Consider the following 12,032-nt stretch of genomic DNA (forward strand, 5'->3'; position numbering starts at 1 on the left):
TCCAGCTTAGAGAACAGCCAGGACTCAAGCATCACAGACATAGCCTTCTTAGAAGTAGATCAGATATGATACATGATCAGATACCAGAAATGGCTGTGGGGGAAAAGAGGTCCCATCATCATTGAAATTCACATATTGTCATGATTTTTTTCAGCTCAATAGCTCTAAAATCCCAATCAAGGTAAAGGGAGGGCTTTTTGCTAAATGCCACAGTGACCTTATTTCAAAAGTTATATTCAGCTTTCAATGGAAGGTTGGGGACAGAACAGGAATAAGTGATGTTCATTTTACTTTCCTTACTGTATGACATTAACACACAGGCAGCATTCCCATTTAAATCCGTTTCTGCTCATGATCACTGCCATTCAGAGAGCACTGCTCAGGTCCTCTTCTTCATCACCAGAAGTGGGAAATGCTACCCACACCAGAAAAGAAATAATAGGGCTGTAAAAGGGGATAGGGAAGTTTTTCCAAAGTGCACTAAAGAAATCAATTTCATGGTCTTCTGATGTCTTCTAGAATGTCAGAGGTGAAAAGGTCTTTATTGAGAACATTAATAGAGGTTTATAACTGCTCACTATTCCACAGCAATGTCTTGCCATTTTCATTTAAATTGCCATGTTATGATAGAGCTAATAAAATGCCTGTATCTTCTGTGTCCAATAGGGGCCAAGTTACCAAGTGAGCACAGGAAGAATCCTGGCATATCTCTGTTGAATGGAAGTGGGAATAATGATTCTAACAGGTTCTAATAATTATATAATTGTGTTCAAGAGCTAGGCTCATCTTGTCCTTCACTGCCCAATTGAAGTGGCCATTTCACTGTTTCCTAAACACGGCATGCCATACCCTACCCTTTGAATTTACAAAGGCTGGTCTACAAACGGATACTGATTCTCCTCTTCAACTCTACTTCTTAAAATCTTTTATTTCTTCAAGATATAATTCAGTGGTCTACTTTTCCTTTGCTGAATTTTGTCCCATAGGATCAACAAATCATTTGACCAGAGACAGATATTTTTCAGACTCAGAACCTCAAGTCCAACGGTCTTCCCATTGTATGACATTTCTTTCAAAAAGAGGAGTTTTCTGTCAGAAATGTATATCATTGATAGAATCTTCCTATGAAGCATTGCTATATAAAAGGTGACCCACAAACTTCCAGACAGCAGTCCTTGCAGGCAAGTGTCTATCATTTCTGATAAAGAAGTTGGGCACCCCAGGAGGACAAAGTTCTCTTAGAATTGATGACTAGAATTGAGACTTCTTGAAGCACAGGTTCAGTTTTGTGATTGCCTTTGATGAACTGAGCACCTGTCCCAGTACCAAGCTCGTAGCTGTTGTTTATTTAAATATGCTGCATTAAATTGAAAAGTAAGGTGGGATAGTTAATAAGGACTTCAAGTCACAGATTCAAATAATACCTCAAACACTACCAGGGTGGCCTTGGGCAATTCACTTAACATCTTTAAAACTCAGTTTTCTTATCTGTAAAATAAGGAAATTGGACTAGACAGCCTCCTTTAAGGTCCCTTCCATCTTTGGAGCAGCGTTCTTATGAGGCAAATTGAATCAGCATGTGTGTGTGTGTGTGTGTGTGTGTATGTATATGTACGTGTGCATGTGTGTGTGCATGTGCATGTAAGCATGTGTGTGTAATAAACAGAACTGTCTTTGGACCCCAAAAGGTTTTATTAGAGATATGCCTTAAAAAACTTGAAGTTCATAGGCATTGCTGCTAATGTACTTTAAGTCACTGAAGCCCTCCCATCCTCAGTTTCCTCAGCCATTAAACGAACATAACCATGGCATCTTCCTTTCAGAATTGTGAGGATCAGATAAAATAATATTTCTAAAGCATTTTGCAAACCCAAAGTCTTACATAAACATTTGCCATTGCTACTGTTCAAACTACTGCGGCACGCTGAATATCCAGCATCTAAAAACTATTTACAAAGAAAAGTAATCCTTGACTAATTGTTGAACCTTTTGCAAGCCTCTTCCCTTCTCTGGACCTGTTTCCTCAAATGTGTAATAAGGAGTGAGGATTAAATACTCTCCAAGGTTTCTTCCAGCATTACATCTGATGATCCCATAGCGTATCCCTGTCCTCAATTTCTGTGTACTCCTATAATATTGCTGCCTCGTGCAAAAGATGACTGAGAGGATGGGAAAAGCCCAGCACCTAGATCATAGAAGCTTCAGCTTAGCAAAGATCACTCCACCTGTATCTGATTGAGACTGATTTGGAGCAAAGTCAAAGGAGCTTTTACTTTTCTATTTCTTCCTTTCTCTTCCTTGTTCCTCCCCTCCTTTCCTTCCTTTCTTCTAGCATCCCTCCCATTTTTCCTTCCTTCCTTCCATTCTTCCTTTCTTTCTCTTTCATCTTTCTTCCTCTCTCCCTTCCTTCCTTCCTTTCTTCCTTCTTTCTTTTCTGTCTTCCTTTCTCTTCCTCCCTCTTTCCACTCCTTGCTTCCATTTTTATTTCCTTCTTTCTTTCCTCCATTCTCTCCCTCTCTTCCTCTCTCCTTAATTTTTTCCTTCTCTTCTTTTTGCCTTTTTTTCTTGGGCTAAGAAGGAGTTGTGATTGTTACTGTTATTCTTTAGTTGAGGATGGTGTTGTCTGTGTTTCTATTTCTTCTTGACTTCTATGTTAGAAGTAGCAGATTTAAGTATCATTACAACATAGTATTTAAAAAGAAACACAGTCAGACGTGTCTTAGTATCCATTGTGAAAATTTTAACAAATATGTGACATTGAATTGCAAACATATTGGAAGCAAGCACTGATCAAAATCAGAAAATAAAATTTCAAAAATGATGTAATGAGTACAACAAATAATGAAGCTGGAATTTCAAATGAGGGAAAAATAAAAATGAATCTGTTAACTAAGGGGTGGAAGTTCCAGAAAATGATTCCTAATACTCTTTCTGGAAGGGGCATCCATCTTTTTTACTCATTGATACTGAGATCATTTATTTTCAGGTATTTGCTTCTGCAGGAGGGGGAGCCAGCTGTGCTATTGTGTTTTTCTTCTCTTATCTCAAAAAAAAAAAAAAACCAGAGAAATACCACAAAACTAGTTAGATTTGATGATCCTGACCCTTGGGCCTTCATTGTATGTTATCCAATTATCCCCACTTGGCATTTGTTGAGCTTGATGGTGTTGAAAGGGATGTGTATTCTTTATCAAAGGGTTTTGAAACAGAAGTTACCTTATTTTATATTTTCATACTAAAATCAGGGATGGTAAGTGACACCTCTCCGTGTGTCAACAACTTCTGCTGATGGAGGAGGGGGAAAGGGAACAGTAGGCAAGGCTGTTAGGAAGGGAAAACAAAGGCAAGACATGGAAAAAGAAAGTAGGAGAAAAGGAAAGAGGAAGGCAGAAAGCATAGAGTCAGGGAAAGAATAGAGGTGAGAGAAAAATGAAAAAGGGAAAGTCTTTGCCCCAAAACATTTGTTCTAAGTTGGCTTTTGGTCAGTCATTGGGCTTAGAGCTAGAAAGAACTTAGGGGATCTTCTAGGGCAATCCTCTTATTTAACAAAGAAGGAAACTCCACTGCTCTTGAGATGTTAATTGGTTTGCCTAAATTCACACCAGAATCAAGATTCAAACCTGGGTCCTGGGGAGTGAGGGGCAAGGGGGAAAGAGAGAGACAGAGACAGACAGAGACAGAGAAACAGAGATAGAGACAGAGAGAGAGAGAGACAGGGACACAAAGAGACAGAGACAGACAGACAGTCAGAGACAGAGAGAGACAGAGAAAGACGGAGAGACAGAGATAGAGACAGAAAGACAGAGATGGAGACAGAGAGAGGCAGAGAGACAGACAGAGACAGACACAGAGAAAGACACAGACAGAGAGAAAGAGACAGAGAGAAGAAGGAAGGAAGGAAGGAAGGAAGGAAGGAAGGAAGGAAGGAAGGAAGGAAGGAAGGAAGGAAGGAAGGAAGGAAGGAAGGAAGGAAGGAAGGAAAGAGGGAGATTTGGAGAGAAGGAGGAGGGAAAGAATAAGGGCAAGATGGAAAGAAAAGAAGGAAGAGAGATAAAGCAAAAAAGATTGAAAACAAAACAATCATGGGAAATTTAGGGGGAAATATAGGTGATAATGAGGAGTGAAAGATCATCTAACCCTAAACCTAAATATGAGCTGGAAGGGCCTCAGAATCTATCTATTAAGACTACTTCATTTTAGAGACCTGGAGACAGAGGCGCAGAGAAGGCAAATTATCCAAGGCACACAGACACCAATGGCAGAACCTGGGTTGGAGCACACCCCATCTCAAGGTGAAGATGACCTGCTCCTCCTCTCTCATCATCATGGGCTGGAAATTGTGTAAGAGAGAGTGCACCATTGGGCGAGAGCAAGGCCCATTCTCTCTGAGTTTCTTTTTGCTCAGTTGCCAATACAGGATAACTACCCCAACCTCTCATCATGAGGAAGTTCAGATGAGATAATCCATGCAATTCTCTTCACAAACTTTAAATCTCTATATAATGTCAGTTATTTTTGTTGCCAAGAGGATAATGGGTCATTCATCTTCACTTCACTGCTAGTAATTAAAGGCTACTGGATCGGCAATGATGATTTTCCTTAGATACACTGCACACTGGTAGTTCCTCTCCTTTTCTTTCTGGATACTCTCCCTTAGTTTCCTTCCATTTACTCTATAATCCAGACTAATTAGGGCAGTCAGGTAGTGCAGTGGATAGAGCACTGGGCCTGGAATCAGGAAGACCTGAGTTCAAATCTAGTCTCATATGCTTACCAGCTGTGTGATCCTGGGCAAGTCACTTAACCATTTCTGTCTCATTTTTTTTTTCATCTGTAAAATACGCTGGATAAGGAAATGGCAAACCACTCCAGAATCTTTGCCATGAAAATGTCAAATAGGGACAGGAAAAGTTAGACATGAATGAAAGGAGTGAAGAAAACAACCACGAAGAGCCTGATTGATAACTCCCTTGCCTGACCTCCTTCTACAATATCTCATTCAAATATTCAATTTACTAGAATCTGTTAAATATCTACTGTATCCCATACCCTGTTCTGGGCATAGCTAACATACATATAAAAGCTTTTTTTTCATGGAGGTCATTGCCTTTATTTTCACCAACATTTGGCTTGCTTTGTAATGCTATGTATTTAATTATATACACTTAAAATGCCCTTTGCAAAAGTTATCCACAGGTTTCAACAGGCTACCAAATGGGACAAGGACACACAAATAGGATTTAGAATCCCTGGTCTTTGGAAAACTATTGGACTTACCATCACAAGACATGAATTCATTTCCAACGTCTACTCCTCTTTTGTGTGTGACTGGATGCATTATATGCTCTCAGTGAGGAAAATCCCTTTATAGATGACCATGATCCTTGCTCTATAACTAGGAGCCATCAAGACCTTTCTAGGACACTAGAGGCAAAGTGCTTTAGGCATGGTCAAACAGCCAATATGCTTCAGAGGCAGGAAACAGAGCCGTTCGTGACTCAAAAGCTGACTCTCTTTCCATGGTATCACTGTCTGCTACTTAGTGGTTGTATGATATTGGGCAAGTCACCTGAAGCTTCTGGGTCTAGTGATCTCTTATGTGCACTTCTAATTAAAAATCTCATGAACTGGAGAAACCAAGGAAACAGGGACCAGGAGAGCCCCCAGAATAAGGCGCGTAGAGAAAGGAATAACAATTTTAACACACTAAAGCAGTCTTCCCACTAATACCTTGGGGTAAGTAACATGAGTGCTAACACCCTCTTTCCAAAGAAGAGGAAACTGTATGAGACTAAGCGGTGTGTCTATTTCACCAGTAAGCGCCACAATCAGGATGTAAGTGCGTGCCTCCTGACTTCAGATCCCCTACCTTTCTCACTCCACTCTGTTCAGTCTCTCTCCGTCTCCTTGTTTTCTGCTTAATCATGATAATTGGCATTGTTAGGAAGCTTTATAATTTGCAAAGAACTTTAGGTAGGTATCTCATTTGATTCTTAAAACAAACTTGTAAGGTAAGTGGTCTTATTCTTGTTCTACATGAGAAACTTATGCTAACAGGAGCTAATAATGTGGCCTGCATCACGTAACTACAAAGTTTCTGAGGCAGGATCTGGACTCCAAGTCCAGTGTTCCAATGACCACAGCACTTAGTTATTTACTTTTGTGCATCCAGGTCAAGAAGCTTAATTAATATGATCTATTCAAAGCACCTGGAATCAGTTTCTTGACTTGTAAAATAAGGGGTTCCTAATCGGCTCGTAATGAGATTTAAGATTGAAATTCTAAGATCTAAATTTATAATTTCATGATTTCATGAATGGACAAACAAAACCCTTAAAATATATGTGAAATCATACCCAATCACATGGCCCTTTGCCATGCTTCATTAGAAGAAAAAAAATTACTTTTAAAACAGTAGGTGAAGTACACAGACTCATTGAAGTGATTCAAGAAAAAAGGTTCAAAGTGACCGTGTGTCCCCAAGGTTACGCTGATCTTGTCCTGGAGCCAGGAAATGGAAAGGAAATGGTGCTCCTCGAGAAAGTACATTACAGCATAATCCCCTCTCATTTTGCAAAATATAAATGCATGGAATGGGGCAAAGACTGGACAGGAAATAATGGCTTAATTTCATTATGGGCCAAATTCATCTCTATGTATCATTGCAGGACCAAGAACAAGCCCTACAAATAGGGCTGATTATTCTTTATGAGCCTTCCAATTTTTTGGTTACTTATGTCCCCTTCATATCAAGTAATCTCATAAATGTGCTCACCACGACTCATCCAGACAAAGATTTTATACTTCCTTGTACAAGTGAGGAATTTTTATGCCTGTTCCCAATGACTGAGCTCTGAGTCAGGAACAAGATACAAGAAAAGCATGAAACAAGGTGATTTATTTGTGTGCAAATAGATTTTTAATATTCTTATTGGTCACAGAATAGATGGTCTGCTCACTAAGTTTGTGAATATTATACATGCTGGAAGAATCATTCACACATTGGATGATGATCAGAATGCAAAAAGAAAGAAAGAAAGAAAGAAAGAAAGAAAGAAAGAAAGAAAGAAAGAAAGAAAGAAAGAAAGAAAGAAAGAAAGAAAGAAAGAAAGAAAGAAAGAAAGAAAGAAAGAAAGAAAGAAAGAAAGAAAGAAAGGAAGGAAGGAAGGAAGGAAGGAAGGAAGGAAGGAAGGAAGGAAGGAAGGAAGGAAGGAAGGAAGGAAGGAAGGAAACCAGTGGGGGTCCTGACAGACTGAAGCACTGGCGCAAATCTAATAAAATAAAATTTAATTAAGCAGACATAAAGTTCTTTTTGGGGGGTTTAAGACATTAACTTCACAAATACAGGATAAGAGAACCATGACTAGACCACAGGTTATGTTGAAAGAAACATCAATATGAATTAACTATGAGAAAATGCTCTCAAAAAATCAATGCAGCCTTAGGGCTTATAAATCAGACAATCTAAAAGTAAGAAGGTCCTTGGTAACTTTCTACTCCAGAGGTTAGCCAAAAAGGAATCCTCTCTAGCACTTATTTGACAATGACCATGTAACTTCTTCTTTAAGACATCAAGACGAAGAACCTAGAATTTCCAAAAGCAACCCATTCCATTTGGGGGCATCACTAATAGCTTTTCCTAACAATCATTCTAAATACAACTTATTAATATGCATGCCTCACTACTAGTTCTGCCCCACAGGACTAAGTAGAAGACTTTGAAACACTCTTCTATAGAAATGCTTTTCAAATTTTTAAAAATCAATAACATGGTGCTCTTAAGACTTCTTTTCTTCAGGCTCAATTCTTTAGGAATCAGTCATCAATTCCTTCAACCAAATATAAGGTATAGACTGGAGGGATTCCAGCTACAAATCTCCTTCCTCTTATTAATGTGCTTTTTAAAGTAAAGCACCAAGAAGGTGCTTTACTTTGATACCCTTGACGCAGTCAGTCTGATCTAAACAGAGTATAACAGGAATAATAACACCATAGTTCTAGATACTGAGTATTAATGTAGATAAAAATGGAGTTGACTTTCATGGTTGCCCATATCACAGCGGTATGGTGTCCAGAAAGGAGTATTAGGCAAGCCTGCTTGACAATATCTTTGTCCGACCAAGTCTGGATTACTGTTTGTGACACTAAACAGCATAGTTTGAAAAACTATGAAAAACTTTATGAAAAAAACTATATGAAAAACATATCTACACACACATACATGTATATGTAAGTATTTGAGGCTGGGTTTGAAAGTAGGTCTTCCTGGCTATATCTGCACAGGTATGTACAGTTATTCCTTCCACATCACAGCTTTCCCCATCATGGTTTTGATATACTGCCAGTTGACATCAGAAACTGAATTGGAATTTTGGTGGAATTTTGTAGAAGCCACAGATGATAGGTGAAGGTCAACAGATGGCAGAGCCTATGACCAAATACTTAACCAAAATTTTAGAAAGTATTGTAAAAAACCCCATAAAACAAAAAAAATCCGATTTATCAGGGAAGGCCAAACAATTCTACAGGAATTTTCCAGATCATGGGGGTTACTGCATTCCTAGCCCCTACAATATGGAAGAAATATTTTGTATATAAATATGTGTTTGTACATGCATGTGTGTATATATAGACATAAATGTACATTTTGTACATATATGTCCACACACGTGTGCTTTTAGGAAGAAAATTCTTACAAACTCTTATAAAGTCTATGTTGACATAAGTTATTATTCTTTGCTGAGTCACTTCAGTCTCAGGGGGCTGAGACCATTAAGCCTGGCCTATAGAATAAGACCTGCTCAGTCCAAATCAAATTTCTGAAGTTGCTTTTCTGTGTAATCAGTTATTAGAGTACTAGGTATCAAAATGCTGGACTCAGAGATAAGCCTGAGTCCAAATTTTGCCTCAGACCCTTAGGAACTGGGTAAACCTAGATAAGTCACTTAGCCTTTGTAAAATCCTATTATTACTCAACTGTAAAATGATACTGATAGCACTTCCCTTGCAAGGTGGTTGTAAGGACCATCTGATGTGCATACCCTTTGACCCAGCAATATCACTTCTAGGACTATATCCCAAAGAAATCATAAAAAGGGAAAGGGTTCCACATATATGAAAGTATTTATAGCAGCTCTCTTTGTGGTGGTTCAAAACTGGAAATCAAGGGAATGCCCATCAATTGGGGAATGGCTGAATAAATTGTGCTATATGAATGTAATGGAATACTATCGTGTTATAAGAAATGATAAACAGGAAGACTTCAGAGAGGCCTGGAAGGCTTATATGAGCTGATGCTGAGCAAAAGGAGCAGAACCAGGAGAAGTTTGTACACAACAACGACCACAGTGAATGGGGAATGTTTCTGTAGACTTAGTCCTTCATAGCAATGCAAGCAACTAAAAAATTCCCAATGGACTCTCGAGGGAAAACACCTTCCATATCCAGAGAAAGAACTATGGAATTGAATCACAGAATGAAGCAGACCATTTTCTTTTGTATTATGTTTTGGTTTGTTTTGCATTGCTTTATGGTTTTTCCCATTCATTTTAATTCTTCTGTGCAACATAACTAAGGTGAAAATGTATTTAATAGGAATGTATGTGTAGAACCTATATAAGATTGCACACCATCTCAGGGAAGGAGTGGGGGATGCAGAAGGGAAGGAAGGGGAGAGAGGGGAAAAAAATCTAAGATACATGGAAGTGATTGTAGAACACTGAAAACAAATAAAATAATTTTTAAAAAAGGAAGGATCAACTGGGATAATATTTGAAATGCGCTGATCATAATGCCTAACATATAACAGATACTATATAAAGGTCTTAGTCTCAGTTTTCTCATCTATAAAATGTGGAAAATAATAACGCTTACCTCACAAGGTTGTTTGTAACATTCAGTCATTGTAGTCATATACGACTATCTGGAACCCATTTGGTATTTTCTTGGCAAAGATACTAGAATGGTTTACCATTTCCTTCTCTACCCATAAGGTTGTTAAGACCATTAAACTAGATAACATTAAAAATGCTTTCTAAACTTCAAATTTCTAGACAACTGTCGACTACTGTCATTATTTTATTACTATCTTCAGGATTATTTCTGGAGGTAAATGGAGAAAAGATGGGGCACTTCACATGACAAACAGGTCCTCAGAGGCATCCAGTTGGACCCTGACTGAACAAGACTTCCCTTACCACACCCCCCTCAGAAGTTCCGTCCAGTCCTTGTGTGAAGGAAGAGTCAAAAGTAGAGAGCTCCTCTCCTACCCCACTTTGAGAACTCCCATTGTTAGGGGACAAGTGTTGGGGGCTTTGGTTCCCTATTTTACAGGAAACTCCCCATTCTTCCTGGAGAGCCATTCTGTGAGCTTTGTTTTCTTGAAACTTCCCTAGGATTTTGATTCTCCCTCTCTGCCTGCTCCAGTCTTCAGGACATGGTCTCTGAGAGGGAATGCCACAGACTTACTTTCTAATGAAGAAGAACACATGTACACATGTATGTATGTTAGAATACATGGAAAATGAATACCAGGTATCTGGAAGAAGAGAAGTCCTAGAACAGAGGTGAATCACATAAGACTTTTTCTATCTGTGTCTCTAATGTTAATATAACGATTGATACATGTTAAACATTCAATAAAGTCTCCTTCCTCCCTCCTTCCTTCCCTTTTTCTTTCCATCCTTCCTTCCTCTCTCCTCCCTTTCTTCCTTCTTTCCTTCCTTCCTTCCTCTCTCCTTCCTTCCTTCCATTTTGATAGGGTTTTCCCCTGACGTTAAATTCCCTTGTTTCTAATTTTGTCTCTGCCTTGTATTGCCTGTAAATATCCTCATCGTGTGCTCATAGAGCTCTAACTCCTTGACAGTAGCAATTATCCCACTTTTGTCTTTGTACCTCTGTTGCCTAGCAGGATCCTACTATGAATTATTGAATGATTGAACTTTGGCTTCTTGCCCTTAGTCTAGTGCGCCCTGCAGCGAGATGGCACAGTGAATGAAGACAGACACGGAGTCAGGAAGACATGAGTTCCAATTTGTTCTCAGATACTAGTTGTGCGACCCTGGGAAAAATCCCTTGACTCTGCCTCTATTTCCTCATCTATAATATCAGGATAATAATAATAAATACGCTTTAGGGTTCCTATGAAAATCAAGTGAGATAATATTTGTAAAGCATACTGAAAACCTTAAAGTGCTGTATTAATGGTAGTATACAAATTATACATATGAGTATAAGTGTGTACATACCTATACTTTGCTTTTCATCTGCTTCTCTACTTGATTTCCACTCCAAGGAACAAAATGTCCCTCCTCTCCCCGCCAGGATACGCTCATCACTTCTAAATTCAACACCACAGAGCAAATTCACATTGCTTCTACTTCCCTTGGCTTCCTCTCCACTCTGGAGAGCTGAAGGACAGGGTACCGAACTCTTCCCAATGCCTTTCTTTAGAGAGGGCAGATGCGGAACTGTCAGCTCACTCCACATTGTACCTACTACTTTGCCTGCTTTAAATCCATGGAACAAGATGGACCTGGTACCCCTTCTCCCCCACATCCTATTCACTGCCCCCTTTCCTACCTCATTTTATGTAATGGCTCTTCCTTTAGATTATAAGCTCCTTGAGGGCAGTGGCTTTCTTTTTATTAATTATATATCCCTAGTATTTAGTCTGACACATAGTTCGCACTTCAAAATGTTTATTGGATTGAATTGTATGGATGTGTACAAAATAGCTAGCATGTATGTATTTGTCTGTGTGTGTGTGTATTAAGAGAGAGACAGAGTTGTGACAGGTAAAATCAGAAATAACAGAGGAAACAAAGGTTCAGGTTTGAGAGGATATCAGTTTGTTAAGTAACACATGCCAATTGCATAAGAAATTGGAACCAGGTCTCCTCAGCTTGGCACTGGACCCTTAATACAGAGGGAGACATTTTATTTTCTGTGCATTAAGAGAACACAGTCAGCAAGATATAAACTATGATATAAGATTAGGCAATGTAATTTCTAATTGGAGGAAAGATTAGGGG

The sequence above is a fragment of the Notamacropus eugenii genome, chromosome 1 (genome assembly GCF_028372415.1).
Source record: "Notamacropus eugenii isolate mMacEug1 chromosome 1, mMacEug1.pri_v2, whole genome shotgun sequence".
Taxonomy (NCBI): domain Eukaryota; kingdom Metazoa; phylum Chordata; class Mammalia; order Diprotodontia; family Macropodidae; genus Notamacropus; species Notamacropus eugenii.